Source organism: Nothobranchius furzeri, unplaced genomic scaffold (genome assembly GCF_043380555.1).
Source record: "Nothobranchius furzeri strain GRZ-AD unplaced genomic scaffold, NfurGRZ-RIMD1 Scf093, whole genome shotgun sequence".
Classification (NCBI taxonomy): domain Eukaryota; kingdom Metazoa; phylum Chordata; class Actinopteri; order Cyprinodontiformes; family Nothobranchiidae; genus Nothobranchius; species Nothobranchius furzeri.
In genome coordinates this window covers 19,716-32,500 of record NW_027223109.1, presented here as the reverse complement: position 1 = coordinate 32,500, position 12,785 = coordinate 19,716, and positions in this window count along the sequence as shown.

Below are 12,785 nucleotides of genomic sequence, written 5' to 3'. Positions count from 1 at the left end.
TGGTGAGAGAGGGGACAGGGCAGAGGCCGGCTGGACGTGCAGCGGGCAGGGGGAAACTTGAGCCTGGGTGGGTGGTTGTGCATCCAGGGCGGGCAGGGAGAGGTGAGACGTGGGCCTGGGCTGGTCGTCAGCGGTTCACCACAGGCAGCTGGTGGCGGTGTGGCTGAGCAGAAGCCTCCAGCAGGTGATGGCGGGGTGGGGGAGCAGCAGCCAGCCTCAAGCAGCCAGCCTCCAGCTGCTGATGGTGGGGTGGAGGAACAGAAGCCTCCAGCTGGTGATGTCAGGGTGGAGGAGCAGCAGCCAGCCTCCAACGGCTGATGGTGGGGTGGAGGAGCTGCAGCCAGCCTCCAGCAGCTGATGGCGGGGTGCAGGAGCAGCAGCCAGCCTCCAGCTGGTGATGGCGGGGTGAAGGAGCTGCAGCCAGCCACCAGCAGCTGATGGCGGGGTGCAGGAGCAGCAGCCAGCCACCAGCAGCTGATGGCGGGGTGGAGGAGCTGCAGCCAGCGTCCAGCAGCTGATGGTTGGGTGGTGGAGGAGCAGCAGCCAGCCTCCAGCAGCTGCTGGCGGGGTGCAGGAGCAGCAGCCAGCCTCCAGCAGCTGGTGGCGGGGTGGAGGAGCAGAAGCCAGCCTCCAGCAGCTGATGGCGGGGTGCAGGAGCAGAAGCCAGCCTCCAGCTGGTGATGGCGGGGTGAAGGAGCTGCAGCCAGCCTCCAGCAGCCAGCCTCCAGCTGGTGATGGCGGGGCGGAGGAGCAGGCAGCCTCCATCAGCTGATGGCGGGGTGTAGGAGCAGCAGCCAGCCTCCAGCTGGTGATGGCGGGGAGGAGGAGCAGCAGCAGCCAGCCTCCAGCAGCCAGCCAGCCTCCAGCAGCTGATGGCGGTGTGTGGGAGCAGCAGCCAGCCTCCAGCGGCCAGCCAGCCTCCAGCAGCTGATGGCGGGGTGGAGGAGCTGCAGCCAGCGTCCATCAGCTGATGGCGGGGTGGAAGAGCAGCAGGCAGCCTCCAGCTGGTGATGGCGGGGTGGAGGAGCTGCAGCCAGCGTCCAGCAGCTGATGGCGGGGTGCAGGAGCAGCAGCCAGCCTCCAGCAGCTGATGGCGGGGTGGAGGAGCTGCAGCCAGCCTCCAGCAGCCAGCCTCCAGCTAGTGATGGCGGGGTGGAGAAGCAGGCAGCCTCCGTCAGCTGATGGCGGGGTGGAGGAGCAGAAGCCAGCCTCCAGCAGCTGATGGCGGGGTGCAGGAGCTGCAGCCAGCGTCCAGCAGCTGATGGTGGGGTGGAGGAGCTGCAGCCAGCCTCCAGCAGCCAGCCTCCAGCTAGTGATGGCGGGGTGGAGAAGCAGGCAGCCTCCGTCAGCTGATGGCGGGGTGGAGGAGCAGAAGCCAGCCTCCAGCAGCTGATGGCGGGGTGCAGGAGCTGCAGCCAGCGTCCAGCAGCTGATGGTGGGGTGGAGGAGCTGCAGCCAGCGTCCAGCAGCTGATGGTGGGGTGGAGGAGCTGCAGCCAGCCTCCAGCAGCCAGCCTCCAGCAGCTGATGGCGGGGTGCAGGAGCAGCAGCCAGCCTCCAGCAGCTGATGGCGGGGTGCAGGAGCAGCAGGCAGCCTCCAGCAGCTGATGGCGGGGTGGAGGAGCAGAAGCCAGCCTCCAGCAGCTGATGGCGGGGTGCAGGAGCTGCAGCCAGCGTCCAGCAGCTGATGGTGGGGTGGAGGAGCTGCAGCCAGCGTCCAGCAGCTGATGGTTGGGTGGAGGAGCAGCAGCCAGCCTCCAGCAGCCAGCCTCCAGCTAGTGATGGCGGGGTGGAGAAGCAGGCAGCCTCCATCAGCTGATGGCGGGGTGGAGGAGCAGAAGCCAGCCTCCAGCTGGTGATGGCGGGGTGCAGGAGCTGCAGGCAGCCTCCAGCAGCTGATGGCGGGGTGCAGGAGCTGCAGGCAGCCTCCAGCAGCTGATGGCGGGGTGGAGGAGCTGCAGCCAGCGTCCAGCAGCTGATGGTGGGGTGGAGGAGCTGCAGCCAGCGTCCAGCAGCTGATGGTTGGGTGGAGGAGCAGCAGCCAGCCTCCAGCAGCTGATGGCGGGGTGCAGGAGCAGCAGCCAGCCTCCAGCAGCTGATGGCGGGGTGGAGGAGCTGCAGCCAGCCTCCAGCAGCCAGCCTCCAGCTAGTGATGGCGGGGTGGAGAAGCAGGCAGCCTCCATCAGCTGATGGCGGGGTGGAGGAGCAGAAGCCAGCCTCCAGCTGGTGATGGCGGGGTGCAGGAGCTGCAGGCAGCCTCCAGCAGCTGATGGCGGGGTGGAGGAGCTGCAGCCAGCCTCCAGCAGCCAGCCTCCAGCTAGTGATGGCGGGGTGGAGAAGCAGGCAGCCTCCATCAGCTGATGGCGGGGTGGAGGAGCAGAAGCCAGCCTCCAGCAGCTGATGGCGGGGTGCAGGAGGTGCAGGCAGCCTCCAGCAGCTGATGGCGGGGTGCAGGAGCAGCAGGCAGCCTCCAGCAGCTGATGGCGGGGTGCAGGAGCTGCAACCAGCCTCCAGCTGGTGATGGCGGGGTGGAGGAGCTGCAGCCAGCCTCCAGCAGCCAGCCCCCAGCAGCTGATGGCGGGGTGGAGGAGCAGAAGCCAGCCTCCAGCAGCTGATGGTGGGGTGCAGGAGCTGCAGCCAGCCTCCAGCAGCCAGCCTCCAGCTGGTGATGGCGGGGTGGAGGAGCAGCAGCAGACAGCCTCCAGCAGCCAGCCAGCCTCCAGGAGCTGATGGCGGTGTGTGGGAGCAGCAGCCAGCCTCCAGCGTTCAGCCAGCATCCATCAGCTGATGGCGGTGTGAAGGAGCTGCAGCCAGCCTCCAGCAGGTCATGGTGGGGTGGAGGAGCAGCAGCCAGCCTCCAGCAGCTGATGGCGGGTTGCAGGAGCTGCAGCCAGCCTCCAGCAAATGATGGCGGGGTGCAGGAGCTGCAGGCAGCCTCCAGCAGCTGATGGCGGGGTGCAGGAGCAGCAGGCAGCCTCCAGCTGCTGATGACGGGGTGCAGGAGCTGCAACCAGCCTCCAGCTGGTGATGGTGGGGTGGAGGAGCTGCAGCCAGCCTCGAACAGCTGATGGCAGGGTGCAGGAGCAGCAGCCAGCCTCCAGCAGCTGATGGCGGGGCGCAGGAGCTGCAGGCAGCCTCCAGCAGCTGATGGCGGGGTGCAGGAGCAGCAGCCAGCCTCCAGCTGGTGATGGCGGGGTGAAGGAGCTGCAGCCAGCCACCAGCAGCTGATGGCGGGGTGCAGGAGCTGCAGGCAGCCTCCAGCAGCTGATGGCGGGGTGCAGGAGCTGCAGGCAGCCTCCAGCAGCTGATGGCGGGGTGGAGGAGCTGCAGCCAGCGTCCAGCAGCTGATGGTGGGGTGGAGGAGCTGCAGCCAGCGTCCAGCAGCTGATGGTTGGGTGGAGGAGCAGCAGCCAGCCTCCAGCAGCTGATGGCGGGGTGCAGGAGCAGCAGCCAGCCTCCAGCAGCTGATGGCGGGGTGGAGGAGCTGCAGCCAGCCTCCAGCAGCCAGCCTCCAGCTAGTGATGGCGGGGTGGAGAAGCAGGCAGCCTCCATCAGCTGATGGCGGGGTGGAGGAGCAGAAGCCAGCCTCCAGCTGGTGATGGCGGGGTGCAGGAGCTGCAGGCAGCCTCCAGCAGCTGATGGCGGGGTGGAGGAGCTGCAGCCAGCCTCCAGCAGCCAGCCTCCAGCTAGTGATGGCGGGGTGGAGAAGCAGGCAGCCTCCATCAGCTGATGGCGGGGTGGAGGAGCAGAAGCCAGCCTCCAGCAGCTGATGGCGGGGTGCAGGAGGTGCAGGCAGCCTCCAGCAGCTGATGGCGGGGTGCAGGAGCAGCAGGCAGCCTCCAGCAGCTGATGGCGGGGTGCAGGAGCTGCAACCAGCCTCCAGCTGGTGATGGCGGGGTGGAGGAGCTGCAGCCAGCCTCCAGCAGCCAGCCCCCAGCAGCTGATGGCGGGGTGGAGGAGCAGAAGCCAGCCTCCAGCAGCTGATGGTGGGGTGCAGGAGCTGCAGCCAGCCTCCAGCAGCCAGCCTCCAGCTGGTGATGGCGGGGTGGAGGAGCAGCAGCAGACAGCCTCCAGCAGCCAGCCAGCCTCCAGGAGCTGATGGCGGTGTGTGGGAGCAGCAGCCAGCCTCCAGCGTTCAGCCAGCATCCATCAGCTGATGGCGGTGTGAAGGAGCTGCAGCCAGCCTCCAGCAGGTCATGGTGGGGTGGAGGAGCAGCAGCCAGCCTCCAGCAGCTGATGGCGGGTTGCAGGAGCTGCAGCCAGCCTCCAGCAAATGATGGCGGGGTGCAGGAGCTGCAGGCAGCCTCCAGCAGCTGATGGCGGGGTGCAGGAGCAGCAGGCAGCCTCCAGCTGCTGATGACGGGGTGCAGGAGCTGCAACCAGCCTCCAGCTGGTGATGGTGGGGTGGAGGAGCTGCAGCCAGCCTCGAACAGCTGATGGCAGGGTGCAGGAGCAGCAGCCAGCCTCCAGCAGCTGATGGCGGGGCGCAGGAGCTGCAGGCAGCCTCCAGCAGCTGATGGCGGGGTGCAGGAGCAGCAGCCAGCCTCCAGCTGGTGATGGCGGGGTGAAGGAGCTGCAGCCAGCCACCAGCAGCTGATGGCGGGGTGAAGGAGCTGCAGCCAGCCACCAGCAGCTGATGGCGGGGTGGAGGAGCTGCAGCCAGCGTCCAGCAGCTGATGGTTGGGTGGTGGAGGAGCAGCAGCCAGCCTCCAGCAGCTGATGGCGGGGTGCAGGAGCAGCAGCCAGCGTCCAGCAGCTGATGGTTGGGTGGAGGAGCAGCAGCCAGCCTCCAGCAGCTGCTGGCGGGGTGCAGGAGCAGCAGCCAGCCTCCAGCAGCTGATGGCGGGGTGCAGGAGCTGCAGGCAGCCTCCAGCAGCTGATGGCGGTGTGCAGGAGCTGCAGCCAGCCTCCAGCAGCTGATGGCGGGGTGCAGGGGCTGCAGGCAGCCTCCAGCAGCTGATGGCGGGGTGCAGGAGCTGCAACCAGCCTCCAGCTGGTGATGGCGGGGTGGAGGAGCAGCAGCCAGCCTCCAGCAGCCAGCCTCCAGCTGCTGATGGCGGGGTGGAGGAACAGAAGCCTCCAGCAGCTGATGGCAGGGTGCAGGAGCAGCAGCCAGCCTCCAGCTGGTGATGGCGGGGTGGAGGAGCTGAAACCTGGGTCGGACCTGGTCTGCAGCAGGGCCCATTACCACTCAGAAGCTGATGGCAGTGTGTGTTTAGGTCCCTGCGGGGTGGATGAGCTGAAACCTGGGTCAGACTTGGTGTGCAGCAGGGCTCAGCACCCTCCAGAAGCCGATGACAGTGTGTCTTTAACTCCCTGCCTGGTGGGAGAGCTGAAAGCTGGGTCGGACCTGGTCTTTAGCAGAGCTCAGCAGCCTCCAGAAGCTGATGGCAGTGTGTGTTTCATCCCCTGCGGGGTGGGAGAGCTGAAACGTGGGTCGGACCTGGTCTGCAGCAGGGCCCATCACCATCCAGAAGCTGACGGCGGTGTGTGTTTAAGTCCCTGCGGGGTGGGAGAGCCATAACCTGGGTCGGACCTGGTCTGCAGCAGAGCTCAGCAGCCTCCAGAACCTGATGGCAGTGTGTCTTTAATCCACTGCGGGGTGCAGGAGCTGAAACCTGGGTCGGACCTGGTCTGCAGCAGGGCTCAGCAGCCAGCAGAAGGTGACGGCAGTGTGTGTTTAGTTCCCTGCGGGGTGCAGGAGCTGAAACCTGGGTCGGACCTGGTCTGCAGCAGAGCTCAGCAGCCAGCAGAAGGTGATGGCAGTGTGTGTTTAAGTCCCTGCCTGGTGGGAGAGCTGAAACCTGGGTCGGACCTGGTCTATAGAAGAGCTCAGCAGCCTCCAGAAGCTGATGGCAGTGTGTGTGTTTTGGTCCCTGCGGGGTGCAGGAGCAGGAACCCGGGTCGGACCTGGTCTATAGCGGAGCTCAGCAGCCTCCAGCAGCTGATGGCAGTGTGTGTTTAATTCCCTGCCTGGTGGGAGAGCTGTAACCCGGGTCGGACTTGGTCTGCAGCAGGGCCCATCACCATCCAGAAGCTGATGGCAGTGTGTCTTTAATTCCCTGCGGGGTGGAGGAGCAGAAACCTGGGTCGGACCTGGTCTATAGCAGAGCTCAGCAGCCTCCAGAAGCTGATGGCAGTGTGTGTTCAAGTCCCTGCGGGGTGGGAGAGCTGAAACCTGGGTCGGACCTGGTCTATAGAAGAGCTCAGCAGCCTCCAGCAGCTGATGGCAGTGTGTGTTTAAGTCCCTGCGGGGTGGGAGAGCTATATCCCGGGTCGGACCTGGTCTATAGCAGAGCTCAGCAGCCTCCAGCAGCTGATGGCAGTGTGTGTTTAAGTCCCTGCGGGGTGGGAGAGCTGAAACCTCGGTCGGACCTGGTCTATGGCAGAGCTCAGCAGCCTCCAGAAGCTGATGGCAGCGTGCCTCTAAGTCCCTGCCTGGTGGGAGAGCTGAAACCTGGGTCGGACATGGTCTGCAGCAGGGCTCGGCAGCCTCCAGCAGCTGATGGCAGTGTGTCTTTAAGTCCCTGCCTGGTGGGAGAGCTGAAACCTGGGTCGGACCTGGTCTATAGCAGAGCTCAGCAGCCTCCAGCAGCTGATGGCAGTGTGTGTTTAAGTCCCTGCCTGGTGTGAGAGCTGAAACCTGGGTCGGACCTGGTCTATAGAAGAGCTCAGCAGCCTCCAGCAGCTGATGGCAGTGTGTCTTTAAGTCACTGCCTGGTGGGAGAGCTGAAACCTGGGTCGGACCTGGTCTATAGTAGAGCTCAGCAGCCTCCAGCAGCTGATTGCAGTGTGTGTTTAAGTCCCTGCCTGGTGGGAGAGCTGATATCCGGGTCGGACCTGGTCCACAGCAGGGCCCATCACCCTCCAGAAGCTGGTGGCAGTGTGTGTTTAAGTCCCTGCGGGGTGCAGGAGCAGAAACCTGGGTGGGACCTGGTCTGCAGCAGAGCTCGGCAGCCTCCAGCAGCTGATGGCAGTGAGTGTTTAAGTCCCTGCGGGGTGGGAGAGCTATATCCCGGGTCAGACCTGGTCTAAAGCAGGGCCCATCACCCTCCAGAAGCTGGTGGCAGTGTGTGTTTAAGTCCCTGCGGGGTGGAGGAGCAGAAACCTGGGTCGGACCCGGTCTACAGCAGAGCTCAGCAGCCCCCAGAAGCTGATGGCAGTGTGTGTGTGTGTGTGTGTGTTTAAGTCTCTGCCTGGTTGGAGAGCCGATACCTGGGTCGGACCTGGTCTGCAGCAGGGCTCAGCAGCCTCCAGAAGCTGATGGCAGTGTGTCTTTCATTCCCTGCGGGGTGCAGGAGCAGAAACCTGGGTCGGACCTGGTCTATAGCGGAGCTCAGCAGCCTCCAGCAGCTGATGGCAGTGTGTGTGTTAAAGACCCTGCGGGGTGGGAGAGCTGAAACCTGGGTCGGACCTGGTCTGCAGCAGGGCTCAGCAGCCCCCAGAAGCTGATGGCTGTGTGTGTTTAAGTCCCTGCGGGGTGGGAGAGCTGAAACCTGGGTCGGACCTGGCCCGCAGCAGGGCCCATCACCCTCCAGAAGCTGATGGCGGTGTGGGTTTAAGTCCCTGCGGGGTTGAGGAGCTGAAACCTGGGTCGGACCTGGTCTGCAGCAGGGCCCATCACCATCCAGAAGCTGATGGCTGTGTGTGTTTAAGTCCCAGGGGGGTGGGAGAGCCATAACCTGGGTCGGACCTGGTCTGCAGCAGGGCTCAGCAGCCTCCAGTTGCAGATGGCAGTGTGTGTTTAGTTCCCTGCGGGGTGCAGGAGCTGAAACCTGGGTCGGACCTGGTCTATAGCAGAGCTCAGCAGCCTCCAGAAGCTGATGGCAGTGTGTCTTCAATTCCCTGCGGGGTGCAGGAGCTGATACCTGGGTCGGACCTGGTCTGCAGCAGGGCCCATCACCATCCAGACGCTGATGGCAGTGTGTGTTTAAGTCCTAGTGGGCTGCAGGAGCTGAAACCTGGGTCGGACCTGCTCTATAGTAGAGCTCAGCAGCCTCCAGAAGCTGATGGCAGTGTGTCTTTAAGTCCCTGCGGGGTGGGATAGCTGAAACCTGGGTCGGACCTGGTCTGCAGCAGGGCCCATCACCATCCAGACGCTGATGGCAGTGTGTGTTTAAGTCCTAGTGGGCTGCAGGAGCTGAAACCTGGGTCGGACCTGCTCTATAGTAGAGCTCAGCAGCCTCCAGAAGCTGATGGCAGTGTGTCTTTAAGTCCCTGCGGGGTGGGATAGCTGAAACCTGGGTCGGACCTGGTCTGCAGCAGGGCCCATCACCCTCCAGAAGCTGTTGGCAGTGTGTCTTCCATTCCTAGTGGGGCAGGGGAGCAAAGACCTGGGCAGAGGAGCGCCTGTCTGCATCCGATCCGGCCCCTCAGCAGCCCGCCGTGAGCCTTAGAGAACCCCCCCCCCCCCCCAGCGGGCTCCAGGAACCGGGCCCTGCGTCGGACCCAGCTCAGTAAGGCCCTCCCTCGGGCCCTGCAGCAGGTGGCCCCGTCTATGCAGTCGAAAACCCCGCGAAAATCGGTGTAGAAACGCCCGAGAGGCGTGGTGCGGTTCCCCCGGCCGGTACCGGGTCCGGACCGGTCCGGAAGTCCACCCAGAACACTGCCTGGGGCTTCTGGGCGGCTCCCCAGGCGCAGGCAGTCGAAAACCGCGTGAAAATCGGTTCAGAATTGACAAAACGGCGACCTCGTCGCTCCAAAAACTAAGTCCAAACTAAGCCTTTCGCTTATCGCTTAACGCTTAAGGCGGTCGGCCTTATGGCCAGTAAATGAAAAGTGCCTGCGCCCCTGGAGGTTTTGGAAGGTGCGAGCGATGACCATGCTCGGGTTAGTAGGTGAGGCCATCGGAAAACCAGCGTGAGTTGGCGGGTTTGGGTGGCAATCTATTCCAGGCAGAGTCGACTATCTCTGGGCATCAATTTTGGGATTTTTCCGGCTCTGGTTCTGGGAGAAACGCAGGGGCAAAGTGCACGAGCCGCGGCCGATTTTGGTGGCCTGTCCCTGGGCACAAAGTCTGAGGAGTGTGGGCCTGGTTCTCCGAAAAATACCAGTCTGCTGGAGCTCACTCCCATGGCTCCAGGGGGCACGGCACACCCCCCGGTAGCCGACCAAAGTGCTCTACTCGGGCCAGACTCGGACCCACGACCCGGGGTGAGAACCACAACTACTGGTCATCCTTTTGACCTCCAGGGGGCGCGGCAGAGCCTCCCCAGTCCGACGCAAGTGCCCCACTTGGGCCATACTCAGACCCACGGCCCGGGGCGAGAACCACAACTACTGGTCATCCTTTAGACCTCCAGGGGGCCCGGCACAGCCTCCCTAGACCGACACAAGTGCTCCACTTGGGCTGTACTCTGACCCAAGTCCCGGTGCGAGAACCACAACTACTGGTCATCCTTTAGACCTCCAGGGGGCCCGGCACAGCCTCCCTAGGCCGACACAAGTGCTCCACTTGGGCTATACTCTGACCCAAGTCCCGGGGCGAGAACCACAACTACTGGTCATCCTTTTGACCTCATGGTCATCCTTTAGATCTCCAGGGGGCCCGGCACAGCCTCCCTAGGCCGACACAAGTGCTCCACTTGGGCTATACTCTGACCCAAGTCCCGGGGCGAGAACCACAACTACTGGTCATCCTTTAGACCTCCAGGGGGCACGGCACACCCCCCGGTAGCCGACCAAAGTGCTCTACTCGGGCCAGACTCGGACCCACGACCCGGGGTGAGAACCACAACTACTGGTCATCCTTTAGACCTCCAGGGGGCCCGGCACAGCCTCCCTAGTCCGACACAAGTGCTCCACTTGGGCTATACTCTGACCCAAGTCCCGGGGCGAGAACCACAACTACTGGTCATCCTTTAGACCTCCAGGGGGACCGGCACAGCCTCCCTAGACCGACACAAGTGCACCACTTGGGCCATACTCTGACCCAAGTCCCGGGGCGAGAACCACAACTACTGGTCATCCTTTTGACCTCATGGTCATCCTTTAGACCTCAAGGGGGCACGGCAGAGCCTCCCTAGTCCGACACAAGTGTCCCACTTGGGCTATACTATGACCCAAGTCCCGGGGCGAGAACCACAACTACTGGTCATCCTTTAGACCTCAAGGGGGCACGGCAGAGCCTCCCTAGTCCGACACAAGTGTCCCACTTGGGCCATACTCAGACCCACGGCCCGGGGCGAGAACCACAACTACTGGTCATCCTTTAGACCTCCAGGGGGCCCGGCACAGCCTCCCTAGTCCGACGCAAGTGCTCCACTTGGGCTGTACTCTGACCCAAGTCCCGGGGCGAGAACCACAACTAATGGTCATCCTTTAGACCTCCAGGGGGCACGGCACAGCCTCCCTAGTCCGACACAAGTGCTCCACTTGGGCTATACTCTGACCCAAGTCCCGGGGCGAGAACCACAACTACTGGTCATCCTTTAGACCTCCAGGGGGCACGGCAGAGCCTCCCTAGTCCGACACAAGTGTCCCACTTGGGCTATTCTCTGACCCAAGTCCCGGGGCGAGAACCACAACTACTGGTCATCCTTTAGACCTCCAGGGGGCACGACACAGCCTCCCTAGTCCGACCCAAGTGCTCCACTTGGGCTATACTATGACCCAAGTCCCGGGGCGAGAACCACAACTACTGGTCATCCTTTAGACCTCCAGGGGGCACGGCAAAGCCTCCCTAGTCCGACACAAGTGCTCCACTTGGGCTATACTCTGACCCAAGTCCCGGGGCGAGAACCACAACTACTGGTCATCCTTTAGACCTCCAGGGGGCACGGCACAGCCTCCCTAGTCCGACACAAGTGCTCCACTTGGGCTATACTCTGACCCAAGTCCCGGGGCGAGAACCACAACTACTGGTCATCCTTTTGACCTCATGGTCATCCTTTAGACCTCCAGGGGGCCCGGCACAGCCTCCCTAGGCCGACACAAGTGCTCCACTTGGGCTATACTCTGACCCAAGTCCCGGGGCGAGAACCACAACTACTGGTCATCCTTTAGACCTCCAGGGGGCACGGCACAGCCTCCCTAGTCCGACACAAGTGCTCCACTTGGGCTATACTCTGACCCAAGTCCCGGGGCGAGAACCACAACTACTGGTCATCCTTTTGACCTCATGGTCATCCTTTAGACCTCCAGGGGGCCCGGCACAGCCTCCCTAGACCGACACAAGTGCTCCACTTGGGCTGTACTCTGACCCAAGTCCCGGTGCGAGAACCACAACTACTGGTCATCCTTTAGACCTCCAGGGGGCCCGGCACAGCCTCCCTAGGCCGACACAAGTGCTCCACTTGGGCTATACTCTGACCCAAGTCCCGGGGCGAGAACCACAACTACTGGTCATCCTTTTGACCTCATGGTCATCCTTTAGATCTCCAGGGGGCCCGGCACAGCCTCCCTAGGCCGACACAAGTGCTCCACTTGGGCTATACTCTGACCCAAGTCCCGGGGCGAGAACCACAACTACTGGTCATCCTTTAGACCTCCAGGGGGCACGGCACACCCCCCGGTAGCCGACCAAAGTGCTCTACTCGGGCCAGACTCGGACCCACGACCCGGGGTGAGAACCACAACTACTGGTCATCCTTTAGACCTCCAGGGGGCCCGGCACAGCCTCCCTAGTCCGACACAAGTGCTCCACTTGGGCTATACTCTGACCCAAGTCCCGGGGCGAGAACCACAACTACTGGTCATCCTTTAGACCTCCAGGGGGACCGGCACAGCCTCCCTAGACCGACACAAGTGCACCACTTGGGCCATACTCTGACCCAAGTCCCGGGGCGAGAACCACAACTACTGGTCATCCTTTTGACCTCATGGTCATCCTTTAGACCTCAAGGGGGCACGGCAGAGCCTCCCTAGTCCGACACAAGTGTCCCACTTGGGCTATACTATGACCCAAGTCCCGGGGCGAGAACCACAACTACTGGTCATCCTTTAGACCTCAAGGGGGCACGGCAGAGCCTCCCTAGTCCGACACAAGTGTCCCACTTGGGCCATACTCAGACCCACGGCCCGGGGCGAGAACCACAACTACTGGTCATCCTTTAGACCTCCAGGGGGCCCGGCACAGCCTCCCTAGTCCGACGCAAGTGCTCCACTTGGGCTGTACTCTGACCCAAGTCCCGGGGCGAGAACCACAACTAATGGTCATCCTTTAGACCTCCAGGGGGCACGGCACAGCCTCCCTAGTCCGACACAAGTGCTCCACTTGGGCTATACTCTGACCCAAGTCCCGGGGCGAGAACCACAACTACTGGTCATCCTTTAGACCTCCAGGGGGCACGGCAGAGCCTCCCTAGTCCGACACAAGTGTCCCACTTGGGCTATTCTCTGACCCAAGTCCCGGGGCGAGAACCACAACTACTGGTCATCCTTTAGACCTCCAGGGGGCACGACACAGCCTCCCTAGTCCGACCCAAGTGCTCCACTTGGGCTATACTATGACCCAAGTCCCGGGGCGAGAACCACAACTACTGGTCATCCTTTAGACCTCCAGGGGGCACGGCACAGCCTCCCTAGTCCGACACAAGTGCTCCACTTGGGCTATACTCTGACCCAAGTCCCGGGGCGAGAACCACAACTACTGGTCATCCTTTAGACCTCCAGGGGGCACGGCACAGCCTCCCTAGTCCGACACAAGTGCTCCACTTGGGCTATACTCTGACCCAAGTCCCGGGGCGAGAACCACAACTACTGGTCATCCTTTTGACCTCATGGTCATCCTTTAGACCTCCAGGGGGCCCGGCACAGCCTCCCTAGGCCGACACAAGTGCTCCACTT